At 44.4% G+C, this 19,141-nt stretch overlaps 1 protein-coding gene across 2 annotated transcripts in view; it reads right to left on the bottom strand.

Annotated features, from left to right (window-relative positions):
- GNG12 (G protein subunit gamma 12) overlaps positions 1–12,453 on the bottom strand; it is a 126,957-nt gene extending 114,504 nt beyond the window's left edge. The window contains exon 1 of one of the 2 annotated variants that reach the window (XM_060623131.3): positions 12,014–12,453. The gene's annotated coding sequence lies outside the window, so the exon portion shown is untranslated. The remainder of the gene's footprint in view (positions 1–12,013) is intronic. The other variant, XM_060623133.3, reaches the window with a different exon arrangement.
- Positions 12,454–19,141: the final 6,688 nt, after the last annotated feature.

Below are 19,141 nucleotides of genomic sequence, written 5' to 3'. Positions count from 1 at the left end.
ATGCATTTAACTGTGTGAATAACTTCAACTGAAATTAAAGATAGCTTTAATGTGAGCACTATGATCCTAATACTAATTACAACAACAATCCTTAATACTTGAGCCCTTACTATTAACACACTGAATGTTTATATATATATCAGTAGCTCCTTTATTCCTGAGCTAAAGATAGTATTTCATCAATTCTAGGAAGCATATTCTGTTTACATCCCTGACATTGGGATGGCTCTTTGAGTAGGCAGAATGGTCCCCCAAAGATGGCTATGTCCAAATCCTTGGAACCTGTGAATATATTATACTACATGGCAAAAGGGACTTCACAGCTATAATTAAGGTAGGTTACAGACCTTAATATGGGGGGGGGGGGGGGAAATACTCTGGATTATCCAGGTGGGCCCAATTAAATCAAATGAACCCTTGAAAGCAGAGAACTTTCTCTGAATGGAGGCAAACATGGAGCAGAAGGAGGCCTCAGAGAGATTCTGGGCATGAGAAGGACTTGTCATGCTACTGCTGGCTCTGAGATGCAGGGTACAAGTGCAAGGACCAGAGAGAGGTCTCTAAGAGCTGAGGGTGGCCCCCCAGCTGGCAGCCAGCAAGGAGTCTGACAACTGCAAGGAACTGGATTCTACCAACAACCTCAATGACCCTGCAAATGGATTCTTCCCAGAACCTCTCAATAAGACTCAGGACTTGTAAAACCCAAAGCAACAAGCCAAACCCTTGCCAACTTCTGACCTACAGAACTAGGAGACAATACATGTGTGTTGTTTTAAGCTGTTACATTTGTAGTAATCTATTATAGCAGCCACAGAAAAGTAATAGCCTTAAGGTTGATAATGGTTGATGTGGGTTAGAGTTGAATCAGCAGCAATTTTTTTTCTTATTGGCACACAGAATAGCATGTCTCATAATTGATGGCATCTCGAATTTGATGAAATATGGTGTTATTATCTCTATTTTGCAAACAGAGGCTCTGAGAAGTCAGGTGACTTGCCCAGGTTATTCAGACTGCAAGCTTGAGCTCTCAACCATCACGCACGCTGTCAGAGATCACATAAGGGCTAAAGAATCCTGCTGGAGGACCAGGCCAGGAATGGCTCACATGCCACCGCCCCTGCCCATGCCAGGCCCATGTCTGACATGGGACCTCTACCATGGTTGACTGCAGAGACCCAGCCAGGTCCAGAAGGTATGTGCCCATTTAATGTGCATCATTTATCACCTACTGTTGATGGAACACCTTAAGGTGCTAGGTAACCTTCTAGGTCCTGGGGACAGAACAGCAAACCAAGAGCCTGTCCTATGGAGCTAACACTATAGTTGGGGAGGCCAGCATTAACGCAACAGAAAGAAGCACTGGAAGGAAAAATAAAAAGCATCCAGAGAAATTGACATACTCAGGCAGTAACAAGGGGGCCCCGGAGGAGCAGGTCCTCCTTTCTGGAGCTTCCATGGGCCTCTACTAAATGTGTGAACTCTGGGGAAGAGAGTTTATTGCTGATGTGGGGTTTGTTTGGCTTTTCCCTCTTTTTTTTTTGATAGAGATACACAGGACTGCCTCATATGAATTTCTACAAGCAAACCAAAAAACCCACACTCATCTTTTTGCTAAACCACGATTTTTCTCTTTTGATGGATTTCATTTTTTAAAAGATGACAATTACTTTTCTGTTAACATATCCTCATCCCCAGAGCTGACTGAAAGAGCACCTCCAGAAGAGGGGCGAATCTGTGCAATTCCAACCCCCCGCCTCTCGTCAAATCCTGAACTCCAGCTGGTCTTCTTACGCGGTCCTTCCCTCTTCTCTTTCACTTCGGACATAGAGTAGACAGCTCTCTGATGCTGAAGTCAAAGGAAGAACAGGAGCCCAATTCAGCAGGGAAACAAAAAAAATGTGACACGTAGGGCCTTTCAGGTGAAACATATAAATAGAAAATTCTACATTTCTTAAAAGATCTTGCAGGAAATACCATTGGAATTTATGTATTCTCAATCTCTTCTCTTGTTTTTGTTTGAGACAAATTCTAGACTAGAAGATCATCCTTATAATGGTTTTGGAGAAGCCCCAGTTTAATAATACCATTAGCCGAAAACTATTTATAAATCAGACATTAGCAACTGGCATAAAACCCTACTTTCCACTTCTCTCAATTTTGCACTGACAATTTGGCAGCCCCCTCTACCCTTAGGCCCAAAAGAGCCATCACATTCTTAAGTCTGTATTTAAGAGATTTTGACAGAGGCTTGCTTCCGGAGGAAAGGTCAAGAAATGCCCACAGCAGGATGGACAGTGCACAGGGGAAAATGTACCAATGGCCCCAAACCACCACCTCACTCATAACCCGAAGAATTTAAACAACTCCAAGTTACCATTTCTCACCAACCAGATTAGCAAAAATAGAGCTGACACGCTTCTTTTTTGTTGTTGTTTTTTAACATTTATTACTGACAGACAGACAGCATGAGCATGGGAGAGGCAGACACAGAATCCGAAGTAGGCTCCAGGCTCTGAGCTGTCAGCACAGAGCCCGACGCGGGGCTTGAACCCATGAACCGTGAGATCATAACCTGAGCCGAATTCAGACACCTGAACAACCGAGCCACCCAGGCGCCCCAGAGCCAACAGACTTCCTGCTGGTGGGGCTGTGGGGTAAAAGACCATCCAGAGAATTGCCGGTGAGAAGGCAAAGTGAGCCAACCGTTCCAGAGGGGGATGGAAGGGCCCTTTGATTCAGCAGACCGGCCTCTGGGAACCCGTCCTTTAGGTGCACCTGCACACAGGCAAGATGACCCAGTACACCTTTATTTGTTGCAGCACTGCTTGTAATAGCAAAAGGTTGGAAATAATCCAAAAGTCCAGCAACAGGGGATTGGATGAATAAACTATGGTATGTCCACACAGTGGCAAAATAATGTGCTAAGAGAGAGATCTCCAGGACATACTGGTAATTTATTTATTTATATATATTTTTAATGATTTTATTTTTAAGTAATCTCTACACACACTGTGGGGCTCGAACCTCCAACCCTAGATTGAGAGCTGCGTGGTCTACTGACTGAGACAGCCAGGCACCCCTAATTCAAATATACACACACACACACACACACACACACACACACACACACACACATATACACACATATTTTTATTTGCTATATTTACAAGTTACAACCTATAGAGTGTGGGAAAGACTTGGATGGGGAAGGGGTGCAGCAAGGTTTCTCAGTGTTTATATATGGTTGTGAGGGTTTGCGGGACCATATAAATACATGACCTATTTTTTAAAAAATGAAGAGGCTATATAAGCCATTTTTCACAGGAGTGTGAGGAAGAAGACAAGACCAGCCTGGAAGGCACAAAGCTAAGTAGGAGTTCAGCACAGAAGGTGTCTGGGAAATCTTGACTGAGGCAGAGAGTTCTCACGGGGACAACAGTAAATGAAAGAAACCTTGGTCCAGAGTTCAGGTGAGCACGGGGAGCCTGGAGAGGGTGATCTCCGCCCTGTTTTGCATCACCTGCTGGGCGTGGGGTGTCCCTGAGGCCCCTGCTATTTATTACAGCCAGAAGAAAGTCAGAGAACTGCAGGCAAATGGGAGGTAAAGACAGAAACACTAAGATTACCTCCCAGGCAATGTGCCGGGGGCATTTATTTGCTTTCTCAATTTGGACGGTAATGGCTGAAGCATGCTGCTCATCAGAGATTTATGTTTAAAAAAGGGGGGTGGGCAAGCATGTATAGGGATATTCTACTTAATTCAACAGAGAGATATTCCTGAAAAGTTGAGCCTCCTGGAATTTTGTAAAATCAAATCATAACTGTAAATGCAATAGGTGAGTCTACTACCTAAAGAAATTCAGTAGGGGGGGCATCTGGGTAGCTCAGTCCGTTAAGAATCTGCCTTCAGCTCAGGTCATGATCTCATGATTCAAGGGTTCGAGCCACTCTTCCAGCTGTGCACTGACAGCTCAGAGCCTGGAGCCTGCTTCAGATTCTAGGTCTCCCTCTCTCTACCCCTCCCCTGCTCACGCTCTCTTTCTCAAAAATAAATGAACATTAAAAAAAATTGTAAGAAATTTGGTAGGGAATCCTGCTATTTCTGTTTTGGGAATCTGAGTTTGCCTGAAGAAGGCTGCACTTAACCAAGATCAAATGTGAAAGGCATTTACGGTTTTGTGCCTGTGGACTTTTTTTTTTTTCCCCACAAGCTAGGTAGTCCCTTCATAAAGGTTCGGAAGGCTAAAGTCCCAAGTCCAAACCAGCACCCTTATCCTCAGAACCACTGTCTTAGCAGTTTGATCCATTCAACATGGCCTGTCCTACCTGCAGTGGGACTGCCTCTGGGGAGAGCAGCCAGGAAGAGGAAGTTAATTCTGAGTAGGCTTTGCTTTCTAAAGGATCAACGTAAAAGAGAAAGTATGCAAGAAGTGCCAGCTGGCACAGAGGGGGCACAGACAAACTCCCTTAGGTTTTGGTAGCTTTAGCAATAAGGCTCTCCCTTGTCTTACCATAAACTAGAAAAACCATTTTACAGGAGAAGCAGTTGCTCCCAGGTAAGTTCCAAAGGCTCCTGCAGCCACTGTCCTCTGCATCCTGCCCCCAGGAGAGGGCCCAAGCTGGTCAATAAATAACAAGGATCCCTTTGCACATTCCCAGGAGTCACCACTGTATTCCCTTCATCAGGTAGATCATGAAAGGGGTGCAGGGACCCCAGCAATACTGAGCATGTTGTCAGTGTTACTAACAGTAAAGAATGTCGACAACACCCCAAATACTGATCTTGATCTGCCCCTTAGAAATGATGAATGGAAGACTGAGAAGCCCATCACAGGGAACATGCACTTCCTAGCAGATACGATCAATTTTACTTGATTTAAAAAGAACACTGGCTCAGGCACTGCACTGACACATGCTACAGAGAACATGGTTCTATTCCTTCATTCCACTGGCATTTATTAAACACCTACTACATGTCAGACTCTACCAGCTCATGGCATTTACAGTTTATTGTGGCCAAAGAGGCCCTTGAGAGGCAGAGCCACTGCAGCCACATTGTGCCTTTGCAGGAGTTAGAAAAAAGCAACCCCTCCAAGTGGACCTAGCCTTGCAGACTTGATGGCATCAGGAAGTGCCCCCTCCTCCTGGCAGACAGTTCTAGCCTAGGACACATGGTTTTTTGAGCAGATTTGAGCCCCACTTGGTTCCTTGGCCAGACACTCTTGTGCAGTGAATAACGTGTACAAGAGTTCAAGGCAGCCCTGTCAAGAAGTCACAATTCAATCCTTCTGCTAGTTGGCCAGGCATCCAACTCTCCCCTGACAGCCAGTCATGACCTTATACACCCAGGCGAAGCCCCATGGTGTAATGCACAGGCCATGCTCTAATAATTCAAAAGGTTTCAGTAGTCTGGGTACAGGACAGGCATCAAGTCTGCTGGTTTCAACATTTTTCCAATTTACCCGAGATTCAGGTTGAATAAACCCAGTGTGATGGTTTTATATCAACAAAGTCCTTACTAAGCCTCAATAAAGTCCAAGCAGCTTTTGGATTTTGAGTCCTCTTTCCATCCTTAGATTTGTTTAGCCCACGTTGAGAGCTAAATTGTGTTGCTCTTCTGCAAGAAATTCTTCTGTGAAAAGCAGACAAATTTGAGGTCCCCACAAGCTGGGGGTCTTAGTCAAAGGGTCCCAGGAGGGTTAGGGTTTAATGTCCAGTGCTCAGGGACATCCTGGCCCATAGCATCTGCCGCTAAATAAAAGCGTGATTATTCTATATTGGTAAAGTTAAGATTCCACCCCCAATGGGCTCATGTGGTTTGCACACAGCCATTCAGGATGAACTCTCTATACAGGAATGCAAGTGCAGAGCTGATGACTGATTCACAGCCCCCTCCAGTGAGCATTTATGATGCCGCCACCCCAGGTAAACCAGAATGTAGACTAGTCTCCTTGATCAACCGACGGGGAAGCCTATGTCAATCATGTGACATTGACTGCAAGGAGAACGGTGGTCTATTCTGTAAGTCTCTGCTTATAATCAATGAATGTGAAAAACTACAGAAGATGCTTAGTAACTGATTCACTAAGCAGCCCTACAAGAAATTTTTTTTTAGCTACTAATTCTCCAGCAGAATTGAAAGTATCAAAAGTCTTAACAGTCTGTAACACCCTGATTTTTATCATACAGTAATCTTCTGAAATGCAGACCCATTAAAAGAAGACAGAAACCCTCCTTGTCAGAGGAGGACAACCAGACACTCACAATAAACACTTTTACGGTACCCAATAAAGCCTGACGTGATAAACCAAACGTTTAAGTGACACTAGAAATGATTTTGAAGAGACTTGGCAATAAATGGAAAAATCCAGCTAGAAGGAACCTTCAGTCAAATCACTCCCCTCTGCCCTGCGTCCAAGCCACCTGATCACTACTCTTCCTAAGAGAGAACAGTGGGGAGGCCGGGCCTTGTTGGTATGAGGTGGTTCTAGAATGGGACTCAGCAGGCCAGTTCCTTCATCTGTACACTCAAGGCCTCTTTGGGAGTCCATGCGCGGGAGAGGTCGACTTCACAGATCACTTCAGGCCTGCTGGGTCTCTGAGGCAATTTTTAGAAGCTTTGCCTTCTGACTGAAAGACAGCTAATCCCGATGTAAAGGCACTGATAATTCTCTTCAGGTGGGTCAACTCATCCCTAAAAGGAGCCCTCTTCCCATCTTTCTGTCGATTTGATTTATAGCTTCTAAATGGAACTCCCAGTCCCCTCCCCCACCATCCCTCAGGCCCTCTCGCTGGATGCACCTGTAGAACAGCTCAATAAATGGAAGCACACAATTGTGCTCTAAATACTTTTTATCTGTCAAACTTTCCTGCCAAACTAAGTGCACTTATGTCTTCCTTGTGACTATCGTGGAGGCACCTGACAGCTGAAGGTGCTGTAGGCATGCAACTTGTCAATGCAGAGCCTAGATCTGAGAAGTGACCATTTCCATGAAGTCAAGGTTGGTAGACTTGGTCTGTATGCAGTCCTTAATTTCAAACACCTCTTAGGAAGATAAACCTATATGAACTTCTGAAACAGCCTTTTACTGCTAAGCAATTTTCACTACAAAGGTTTGGACATTTAAGGATCTTCAACTGCTATGCAAGCTGGTGTTTTTTTCTCAAACAACAAAAGCCTGCTATTTGTAGCTAATAAACCAGAGTTTTTACCAAGTAATTGTTACACAAGTAGACTTTATTACATATATACTCATTGGGGAAACGGGGAATAAAAGTAGGAAAGTACCAGAATCCCACCATCCATTGGTCTGTATTTTCTTCTAGACTTTCCTTCATCTGCATAAATCTTTTTTTTTTTGACCTAGCTGTAATTGTTAATAATGCACTGTAACTGTGCACACTTCCCTTCCCCTACTTAACCTAACATAACATAGACTGCATGGATTCGTGGTTTTTTTTTTTATTTTTTTTTTACTGTTTATTTTTGACACAGAGAGACAGAGCATGAGCGGGGGAGGGGCAGAGAGAGGGAGACACAGAATCCGAAACAGGCTCCAGGCTCCAGGCTCCGAGCTGTCAGCACAGAGCCTGACGTGGGGCTCAAACTCACAGACCCCCCAGATCATGACCTGAGCGGAATTCAGCCGCTCAACCGACTGAGCCACCCAGGCGCCCCTTTTTAAGTTTCTAATAAGAAAGGAAAATGGCATTGAGATCTAGGAGAATTAATTTGTTGAACAAATTAATGTAGCAATCCATTTCACATTTAAAAAATGCAATGACAATTACCTAATCATATTCTCTTACTTTGTAAGTACTGTTTGGCAGGACTTTATAATTACTGAGCTTTTTAAAAAAATTTTTTTAATTTTATTTTTAGAGAGAGAGAGAGAGAGAGGGAGAGGGTGAGTGAGAGCAGGGGAGGGGCAAAGAGAGAGGGAGACACAGAATCTGAAGCAGGCTCCAGGCTCTGAGCTGTCAGCACAGAGCCCCATGTGGGGGGTCGAACTCATGAACCGTGAGACCATGACCTGAGCCGAAGTCGACTCTCAACCGAGTGAGCCACCCAGGCACCCCTATAATTACTGAGCTTTTTCAAGTTTGGGGGAAACATTACAATTTCATACAGTTGTTTTCCTTTTTACAAAAATAATACGTGCTAATTACATAGCATTTAGAAAAGAGAAAATCTCAGGAAGTAATAATTTACCATTAGTATTTGTTGAACACAGACTCTGTTCTAAATGCTTTAGACAGATGAACTCATTTCTCCCTCATAATACCTCATGGAAGCAGAGACAGATGAAGCAATTTGCCCACACTCTACACACCTAGAAGCAAGAGTCAGGAATCCATCTCTATGCTATGATGTTGTAGGAGTGAAAAGAATCAATAATTTATTCAATCAAGTCTTTCACTGGTTCAGAGTATAATGTCATAGGCAAGAAATGATTCATAATAACACTGTACGCTTTACAATTACTTTAAAATACTATAAAACATCATCTCGGCCTCCCTGTGGTACAATTAGTAAAATGATAAGTCATCTGTTACACGAGCTACGATTCCAATCAGTCCAACCTCAGGCACCTGATATACATTAAGGACAAAACAACAGGTGCTTAAAAGGATTTGATTTAAAGATAGAAGCATTTTTTAAATTTCACAAATGATTCAATAATGTGATGAGTAGAGTCCCTGAATCAGCTGAACACTCATTCTCACAAAAGTTTACAATCGGTCACGACACTTTTATAAAACGTTTACAAAATGCTCCTAATCAGTACTAAACACTTCTGATGGCTTATCTGTTGGCATTGAGCATCAGTACATGAAAAATAACTGGAAACCCTTGGGTCACATTTTTTCATACTTTAATTAAAAATCATACTTGGTTAAAGATAAATATTTCTGTTCCTGGTTTAATTTCCTATCCAGGACTAATAAACAAAACTTTTTAAAATATAAACTCTTTAAATTTAAAATATGATTAATGAAATGTTTCTGACTGCCTGGCTCTAAAAATATTATATGACTATAATTTTAGCACTAAAAGCATATTAAAACTTTAATTAATTAAAACTTTAATGAATCATAATTATTCATACCACTGTGGTAGAAACATACACACATATGTACACAGATATTTTATACCTTTAGATAGATAGCTCTATCTATAAAATCAGGTATCTTCTTTGTAATTTAAAATAGCTCCAGGGACCCTGGGTGGCTCAGTAAATTAAGCCTCTTGATTTCAGCTCAGGTCACAGCTAGGTTCATGAGATCTAGCCCCATGTCTGGCTCCATGCTGCCAGCACCAAGCCTGCCTCTCTCTGTCCCTCCCGGACTCACATTCACGCCCCCACGCGTGCGCGCTCTCTCTCTCAAAATAAATAAATAAAGTTTAAAAATAAAATAAATAGGTTTATCTAGCATTTCCAGAAGGCTCAAACTACCATCTTGTAATCTGTCCAATAGCCTACTGCTAGAGAAAGCTAGAAAAGTAAAATCTCATCATGTTGAACATTAACTGTGTTGGGTACAAAAAGTTTGCAAAGGCTGTTTCATATATTTTCATGAAAATCATTGAGATAGAGACCACTATCATCCCCATTATACAAATCAGACTGAAAAGGTTAAAGAACTAATATTCCCACCCAGATCTGTCTGACACCAGAACTCAGACCTCAAATCACTATGAAACAGCTTCTCTTCCAAATCAGGCCCCAAAAATGTTGACTTCCACAACTTACCTCCCTAAATTAAGCTTGAGCTGACATACAAAACTTAAAAAAACAAAAACAACACCCAAAACAAATCCTACAATTTATCCAGCAATAAATTACTTAATTCTAAATTTGAAATTTTTAGTTCTTTTTGGTCTCAGAGAGATTTTCAACATAAAAAACAAACAAAATTAATCTGGTATTAGCTAACCACTTCCTCAAGTGTTTTGACTGAGCCTCTTTGCTGTCACAACTTGACAAACCACCCATGTCCTTCAACAAGTGACAATACAAGCCCAATACCTCGAATCTTGTTGTTAGAGAGCTAATCTTCCAAATGAGACCGGAGCTTGCTCTCTTTATATTAATCTTTTCAGTCTCTTGTGAAACAGATTCACATTTGTATGTATTTCTACAGAAACTTAAATGCTGTCGGGGTTCAATAACTAGTGAATTACCTGGGTTAAACACAGTAAATACAACATTTCTTACATGGTTTTACAAAAACACCATCGTTAGACTGTTCACCATTTTTTGGACTTAAACCAGCATTTTATGGTGCTAGTTAACTGTTAGGGAAGCAAAGGGACTAAACATTTGATCCCAAAGTCCTTTTGTCATTGAAGAGTCTGTAACATGTTTGATTACTTTTAAAAATTATGTGTGTGTAAATCATGTTTGTTTATTGAAAAAAAAAAGGGGGGGAGCTTGTTAATACATAAAATTTGGCCTAAAAAAAAAAAAAAAAAAAAAAACAAACCAAACAGCTCTTTACTTGAATGTGATTGTTTTGGCAATAGTAATACCCGACCCCGTCATTCTTGCGTTGCCTGCCTTCCTGGTTCTCCTAGGTAAGGGCCGCCATCCTGGGATAGTTTACACGCAGAGCCCAGAAACACCAGCAATGGTGCAGTGTGGTGACCAGCACTTTGAAAACAAAGCCGAACTCCGCTTTTAAAAGTAGAGAACACACAGACACAGACCCTGACTCTGACAACATCCAAAAGATTCATTATAGACAATCCATTCAGACCAAGCTACAACAGCCCCAGGAAATATAAACAGTGTCCGCAAAGACAGCAGGGGAGGAGAGGAAATAACTGATGGGAAGGAAGCTAATCATGTGAAGTTTGTCCAACTCCACAAGGTCTTAATAAATTCCCTGTTTGTTTCCACTTGGAGCAGCCATTAAACGTGCCCCGACACGTGGGCGCAGGGGATCTGCCTTCTCTCCAGTTTTTGCCCATTTCCTTCTCTATAACCTTGTTTGTATACAACCACGCCCGGTCAAGGGTGACTACAAGATAACAGGCCTCATCAGTTTCTTCTCTTAGATTTCCAGTTGTCCAAAGTTTCACTCCACGGCGGTGATTTAACAAGAACCATGAGTTCTTCTGTGAAAGTTATGAATGGTTTAAGTTTACAAGGCACAAACATAAGGCGAGGGACAAGTCCGACGACTTTAGTGACAGCGTTTTAAAATTAGTTTTAACTGATATGCCCCAGATAAAATTAAGGGGAAAAATAAGTCACCCCGATCCACGCAATAAATGTCCCGACAATGCTTTAAAAAAAAAAAAAAAAATCACCCAAGACTCGTGAGCCTCGACCTCCCCATACCACCTGCAAATAGCGTCTCGGAGCCACTCACTGCTGGGGGTCCCTCGCGGAACATGTGAGGTGGGTTCTCCCCCCCGACCCGCTATCTCCCCGCTAGACCCAGCGGCGAGCGGGTTCCGGGGCTGCTCGCCCGCCCGCTAGTCCCAAGAAAGAGCCGGAAGAAAGTAGGGAAGAGGGGCGTGGCGCCCCAGTCGCCCCCAGATGCCTGCCCGCCTCCAGAGCCTGGCACCGCCGCAAGGAAGGGCTGGGAACACCGGAGCCTCCAACCACAACCGGGCGCGGGGCGCACGGCCGCGGGGCGGCGAGGACGCGGGCGAGGGCGAGACCTTTCCTCCCGCTCCCGCCCCCATCCCGGGGCCTCGTCCCCAGCCGTAGCTCCCTGGGGCCCCCGCTTTCCGCGGCTCCCGGCCGCCGCCCGTCGAGGGCGGGCGCGCAGTCCGTCTCTGGGTCTCGGCGTCCCTCGCCCTCCCTCCCCCATCCCCTTCTCCGGGGCCCAGGGCCCCGACCAGTCCCCGCCCTCCAGGACACTCTTCCCTCCTTCCTTCCTTCCTCCGTTCCCTCCCTCCATCTCGCTTCCCAGCACTGGGAACTCGGAGGCGGCCCCCGAACTGGCCGGCCGACGCCCCGCGCTGCGCCCCTGTGCCCGCGGGGACCAGACTCGCCACCTGCGCCCGCCGTTCGGTGCCTACTCGCCTGCCGGTGCGCTCCCCCCGCCGCCGCCGCCGGGGACTCGGTCTCTAAGGGCTCCTGGAGACGGCTCCGACCTCTCCTCCTCCTCCTGCTCCTCCGGGCGCCGGCTCCGCCTCGCTCGGGGTGGGCGGGGCGGACAGCCCGACGGGCGGGGCGGCGGCGGCCCCTGACTCCTTCCTCCGGCCCTGGCCCTCCCTCTGGCCCAGGCACCCTGGCTGTTCTCAGCTTCGGCCGCAGAATCAGTGCCGTGTCCGGGCCGCCAAAGTAGAGAGGTCGGGAGCTGTGGACCTCCACAAACGTCTGGCCGCCTTGGCCATCCCCGTTTTCCCTTCCCAGATTCATGGAGGCCCTGGAGTTCAAGGACTCTCGGGCCCCCCACTTCACACGACCCTCCGCTGTGCTGCTCCTCAAAAGACTCCTCAAAAGTTTCCTTCGCGTGCAAACGCCTCGCTAACCCCTATGCCAACCGTCCCCTGGGCCTCGAATGTAAGCGCTGCCAACCCCCTACACAAAAGTTAGGCTCTGCTCCAGGAATTTCTTAAGAAAACAGTCACAGTAAAATTTAAAGGGCCCTGGGGCCATGGGGAGATTTTGTTTCCCAGAAAATGGAGATATAACTGCGGATTGTTGAATTTGAAGTGCATGCACCCATCACGAGCTTCTCCATCTCTCCCCCATGAAATTTGGGTTTCCAAATACCCAATACCTGGCAGAGCTCTGCATAATGAATTAATTGGATTTGGTTGGTCTTTTCTGAATGGGTTCAGGTCAGGTAGTTTGAAGAGCCACTTCTGTTTATACAGAGTGCAAACTATTCATACAAACAGCCATTCAAGGAACATTCATTGAGCACCTGTTGTGTGCCAAGCATTGCACTAAAGGTGATGGAGGGACACAAATATGAGTCAGACAAGGCGCTCACCCTCGAAAAGTCCAGAAAGAGTAAAAAAAGTGGGCATGCAGAAATCTTACCAGTCAGCAGACCTCCCGTGTATCCCTAGGTATCTGCTTTCTTGTTTGACAGGATGGAGACAAAAGAGAAGGTGAGGCCAAAGTAGGTCACTCGGAACCAGTGTGGGCAGAGTGCATGCTTGAAATGGAGTCTGGTGGCACTGGTGAGGGATGTGTGTGTTGAGTTTCACCAACTGAAGAGAAGAAGTGAGGCCCGGGGAAGCTAGCAGCCAAGGACCGCGATGAGGACATCACCTTAACTCTTACTTTCCTCCTGACCCCTACTCAAGTATCATTCCCAGTGAAACAATTAGATGAGGTTGCGGCAGGGATACTGCAAATAGAGGTAGTTGCTGGTTGGATGCCTTGCCCCAGGAGAGCCGTCATAGCAACCTGCATCTCATTGTCAGAGTACCACCCTCAACAGCTGCAGGATTTGCTTTGCCTGTGCCAGGGACAGCTGGGAGTACCTGGGAATTAATGCTCCCCTGTCCCCACTACACCCTTTAACCAGTGACCTAGGAGAATAGAGGCATAAATACTGTGGTTCCTTTGCCTCCAGTTGAGACAACCCCGGGGTGGATCTCTGCTGTCTACAGAGCTCCCTATGAGATTAGACTAAATTCCCTCCCCTCTTCTATGGGATTTTGCTCGATATCACATTCTTTATTGCCCTTCTTACCCTTCTAGGTCCCATTCCCCTACCAGTATTTCCTGGGAACACATTCTAATCAGGACCAACTATGTGATTTGCAGGCCCCCATGCAAGATAAAGAAGAATGTTCATAAGTTATAAAGAATTTCAAGTTGGTAAGAGCAGAGTATTAGACCAAGTGTGGGGTCCTGTGTTTCTGCATAGATGTGCAGGACTCTATAGATGGCACATCAGTGAAGCTGGTCTGGATGCTAATAGCTCATTTTCACTTGAATTCTCATTGCAAGGTTTGCTTCTGGGGAATCCCAAGCTAAGATAACAACTGTTAAAGTAAAAAAATCAGCCCATCCAGTATAAGCATAATCATTGTATAGAACACACTCATAGTTAGCATCCCACAGCTTGGGAAGCTACCCCTGCTGGGAGGACAGCTTATGTCAAGTTGTACTTAACAGGAGCTTTTTAGCCCGCAAAAGAGGGAAAACAGCTGAGAATGGTTTAGGTTAATAAGAGGATGGGACAGGAAATCTGGGCTTTATTCCCTTTCTGAGTGATATGCAGAAAGTGTTCATTTGAGTAGTGTCTTAGATTGAGTTACCTAGAAACACCTTATTTGAAGTTTTATTGGCAAGTGGTTAAAAAGTTACATCTCACCTGTAAGGAGGTGAGGTTGGCAGGATTGGGCAGAGGGAGAAGCTCCCTCTCAATGTGGTTACAGCTGGGCCTGAATCCCAGCGAGTACAGGAGTTGTATATCTCCTCCATATCCTGCATTCCTGGGAAGAGGCAAAGCCATACGCAAAGCAGTTCCCTGAGGGCAATGCCCGCTGATAGACACAGCTATGAATGGTCAGGAACAGAGGTGTCAGGGCTGAACAGAGGACTGGGAGAAACTCCACAGTATCACTCTAGGCAAATGATCTCTGAGATCTCACTTGGACTTACAGTCAATCATAACAGGAATACTCAGCGCAGCCCAGGAGGGCCTGACCCCTTGGTCTTCCACATAGCACCTGGAAAATTTTTAATTGCACTTAACCTTCCTTATACTGTAAGCCTATTTAATTTCCTCTAATTTTTTTCTTTTAGACTTTTAAAAACTCTTTTTCCTTCCCTTTTTATGTTCTCACCCGACTTATTTTCTACCCCTCCAATGGCACTTGAGACAAATAAATACAAATAAATAAATGAGTTGCCTAAGAATGGCGGTATAGTAAAACAAAATATTATACATTATGAGATGAAGCCTTTGGGAGTAAGTCCTGACTTTGCCATTAACAAACTGTGAATTTGGGGCACTTTACCAGGCATTTGCTTGTCTTAAAAAAATTTTTTTTAAATTTTATTTATTCTTGAGAGAGACAGAGCACAAGTGGAGGAGGGGCAGAGAGAGGGAGACACAGAATCTGAAACAGGCTCCAGGCTCTGAGCTGTCAGCACAGAGCTAGATGCTGGGCTCCTAGATGCTGGGCTCAAACCCACAGACCGTGAGATCATGACCTGAGCACAAATCGGACGCTTAACTGACTGAGTTACCCAGGCGCCCCTTTTTGTTTTTAAAATAAAGGGATTGTAAGAGAGTGGTCTCTAACATTCCAATTCTATGGAAGTTAATTTTTTTTAAAGAGGTGTTTTTTTCTGCTATATAATCCCTCATGACACAAGCAAGAGAAATGGTTTTATACCTCAGAAAAAACTGATTTTTAAAATTAGTTGCAATTCATATGTGAAGCACTATTCAATATTCAGTAACAGCCCCTAACTAAAACATCGGTCAGAAAGAGATGGGTGAAGAAAGATGAAGAAAAAAAAGTGGGGCAAATTGATCAGTCTGTGGGTGATGACATCTCCACAGACTTCAGAACAACTTTTCTAGAATATCAGATTTGCTCCCTAAGAATTTTATTTGTCCTGTTGCACATGGCCACATTCTGCCTGAACCTGCCCTGGAAGTTATGGAGAGGTACCTCCTTTTGAATACGTTACCTGGGTAAGTGTTTCACAAACTGGTTTTTCTGCTCAGTCAGAGGCTGCCATCTTCCCATGGTAAAAGTTAGGTTAGGGAGAAGCACCCACAATCTTGGAAATTCCCAAGGAACTTGTTGAAACGTGTATCGCCACAGGCTGGAGCTATGACCAAAACTGTGGGTACAGATCAGTAGGCAGTTGATCACAGTTCCATCCTCAAGTGGGTGGAAGCCTTTGGAGGCCTGGGTGGGTGTGGCCCAACGATGAGGCAGTAACTTACATTAGGTGATTACTAACTCAACTATCTGGCTGTTATGGAGCTAAGCCCTCTAGCTCTGGAGAGTGGAAGTCTTCGGATACTGTTGTCTAGAGGCCAAATATATGGGCTCAAAAGCTAACAAAATTCCCATCAGTAGAGGGTTTCAATCAGTGGTCAGCTAGAAGGTAGAGGTGCAGAGGCTATAAGGAGGAGCAACCCAAATGTCCAGAGAAAACATGGTACCGCCTTCTAAAACGCCCCATGAAAAGATGTAAATATATTCACATGAGAGGATACCCTGAATATATTTTTGAGCATAGAAAGCAGGTTATAGAAGAGCACGCGTAGCATTTCCCACTCGCATATAAAGAAGCATACATGTACATACACACACGTCCAAATCAGTATATCTGCAGCGACGTTTGCCCAAATGTTAACAGTGATTTTCTCCGGGTGCTGGAGTTTCAGCTAACCTACATATTTTAATACCGCACAAATTTTCTTTCTTTCTTTCTCTATGAATAATGTGAGTTGTTTGCATATTGTAAATGTGTCTTTTTTCATATTATAAAAAGAAGAAAAAAAGCATTGTATAGGCCAGGGGTTGACAAAGTACAGCCAGAGGGCCAGACCAGTAGCCATCTGTTTTGGTAAATAAAGTGTTATTGGAACACAACCACACCCGTTCATTTATCTATTGTCTTTGGCTGCTTTTGCTTTACAATGATAGAGTGAAGGTTGTGGCAGAGACCTTATGGCTCACAAGGCTTAAAATATTTATCTGCCACTCTAGAGAGGTGTAGACAAGTAGACTTGAAAACGTTTCCGGTATGGCAAATTGTAGCCTAGATTTTACTAATTCTTCAGATTTTAATGCATCTGAATTTTCTATGTTAAAGGAATATAGTCTGTATAATTTCAAGTACCTCCCAGTCATGAGTAGTGATTGCAGCAACACAACAAAGTGACAGTACCAATATTTGGGTAGTTAATGTCTGCATATTCTCCTTCCTCCTCCCCCTTCTTCCCTCACTATTTTCCTACTCCCCCTTTTCTCTGCCTGTTCCTCCCGTTCTCCTCCTCGCCCTCCTGCTCTTCCAATTCCTTCTCATTTTCCCAATGAAATAAGGTTATACCCAATCTCTATTTTGCCCTCAAATGCTATTTCACTAAAGAGAGGGCTAGACGGGGACTGAGGTTCTTCCCTCCTTCTGGCCTGGGTCTCTCCAAGACAGAATGATTGAAGACATCCTGGACAAAATAAATTATCGCAGGGGATGAGGAGTGAGGTCCCAAAGAGTCAATCCGGACCTGGAGGAAAAACAGCCAGCAGAGCTGTGGAGGGAAGGAGGGTGTCAGGATCCAGGGGAAAGGCTGGGAAATGAATGGGGCAAGTCCCCTCTCTTCCCTCATTCCTGTCATACTCTCCTCCGGTTTTCTTTAAAGTTTCCCATCCACACAATCCATCTGGCCTCCAGGTTCACAGAGGAGTTTTGGGATTTTTTTCTCCTTCACCGTCAGTGGTACCCAGCATCAATGCTCTCACTTACAGAAACCACAGGAGCAAGAGTAACTAATGCCAGTCTGAGTAATGCCAGGCCCTGGCTCTTTTCTAGAACTCGGCCAGAAGAGCTGGACGTTGGCCCTGACGTGGAATCTACTTAGATGCTAAGTAATTAAATTGTTCAACAGAAACATTCTCTTTATCAACCACCCACCCCAGAGCTCCCCTGAAGAAAATAGAAGGCCCCTGGAGAGTCAGAAAAGGAAGCAGCCTGGTGGATGATGATTAGATTATTGGTCCATCTATAGCCTATGCCACTGGGTTTTGACTCAGACACAGTCGATTCTGTGGACCGGTGAGCTAAGCTGTGATGGGAATGGAAAGTATTCGCTCTGGCACTCTGATAACAGACCTGCTAATTTCATTTAGCTTTATGTTCTGGTGAGAATGGAAAATACCAAGCCTGCAACCTTGGTGACTCCAATTTACACTGCATGGTTCTCAGAATATCTAAAATGCTTTTTGGGATGTAGGGGAATCTCAGAAAATGCAATTAAAATGAGTTTTTTGTGTGTGTGTGTGTGTGTCTCGGTATTGCTCTAGAAAAATGAGAGATTCACTGAGAGAAAAATACCAACAATGCCAGGATCCTGGCATTATTATTAGTATTACTCTATTATCTCAGTATTTCTAAAAATAGAAATATGAACTATTTCTGTCCTCAGACTACCTTGAGAATTATGAACCACATTGAAATGTTGAATGTAATAAAGGTGTATTAATTTGAGGAGTGTTCTGACCACATTCCTCTGGTGTTTTAAACCCTCCCCATCTTGTTGTTATTTTCCTATTTCCTGAGTTATCAAAAAACTTGGACATCTCTTCTTGTATTTATTAGTCATGTATGGTTCCAGTAACAATTTGGGTATGGATCTACTTCCAGAGGCCTCTGATGGATTGTGCTAGATATTTTTGTATTCCTATAAATAGCCTTGAGCTTTGTTCTGGAACATAGTTAAGTTACTTGGAAACAGATTTATCCTTTTAGGTCTTGCGGTTAAGATTTATTCAACAAGATTGGAACAGTTATCACCCCAGAAGTGATTTTTCCCCTACTGAAGTAAGACCTGAATGTGTACCCAATGCTCCAGAAATCTTGAGGTTTTCCCTTCTGGTTGGTAGGAAGAGGCACCATTCCTGGCCCTGTGTGATCATCAGGCCCTGTTACCTCTGATCCTGACGGGTGGCTCTTTCCCTGGCCTTGGGTGGTTCGCTTCATCCTCACGAGTTTCCCATTACTCATTACTCCCATCATATGTATCATGATACTCAAGGGGACCTTCTGCCAGTCTCTGGGTTCTCTTTCTGTTCAACCCTCTTCTCTCTGGTGCTCTGTAGTGGCAAGTTGTCCTACTTGCTTTGACTTCCCCAAGCTCCCATCCCCACTATCTCAACTCAAGGGGCCCACCAGGCTCTTCCTGAATTCCCAGCTCTCTGCTGTGTCTGGAAACTCCCTCAAGGCAGTACACTGGGCGAGGTGGAGGGCTCCCCTCATTTGTTTTTTCTCTCAGGAATCCCTCTTCTCTCGTCACCTGAAGTGCAGTGTTTTACAAACTGTTGTTTCATATATTTTGTCTGTTTTTAGGTTGTTTCAGGTAGGAAGATAAACCAGTTCCTTTACCCCCATCTTGACTGTAAGCAGCGGTCTCCCCTGTCACTCTAAACTATGCATTATTCTTCTTTCCACTTACCATTATCTAACACTAT

The sequence above is a fragment of the Panthera onca genome, chromosome C1, assembly GCF_046562875.1.
Source record: "Panthera onca isolate mPanOnc1 chromosome C1, mPanOnc1 haplotype 2, whole genome shotgun sequence".
Lineage (NCBI taxonomy): Eukaryota > Metazoa > Chordata > Mammalia > Carnivora > Felidae > Panthera > Panthera onca.
The sequence above is the reverse complement of the archived record's forward strand: the minus strand, read 5'-3'. Positions and strand labels throughout refer to the sequence as shown.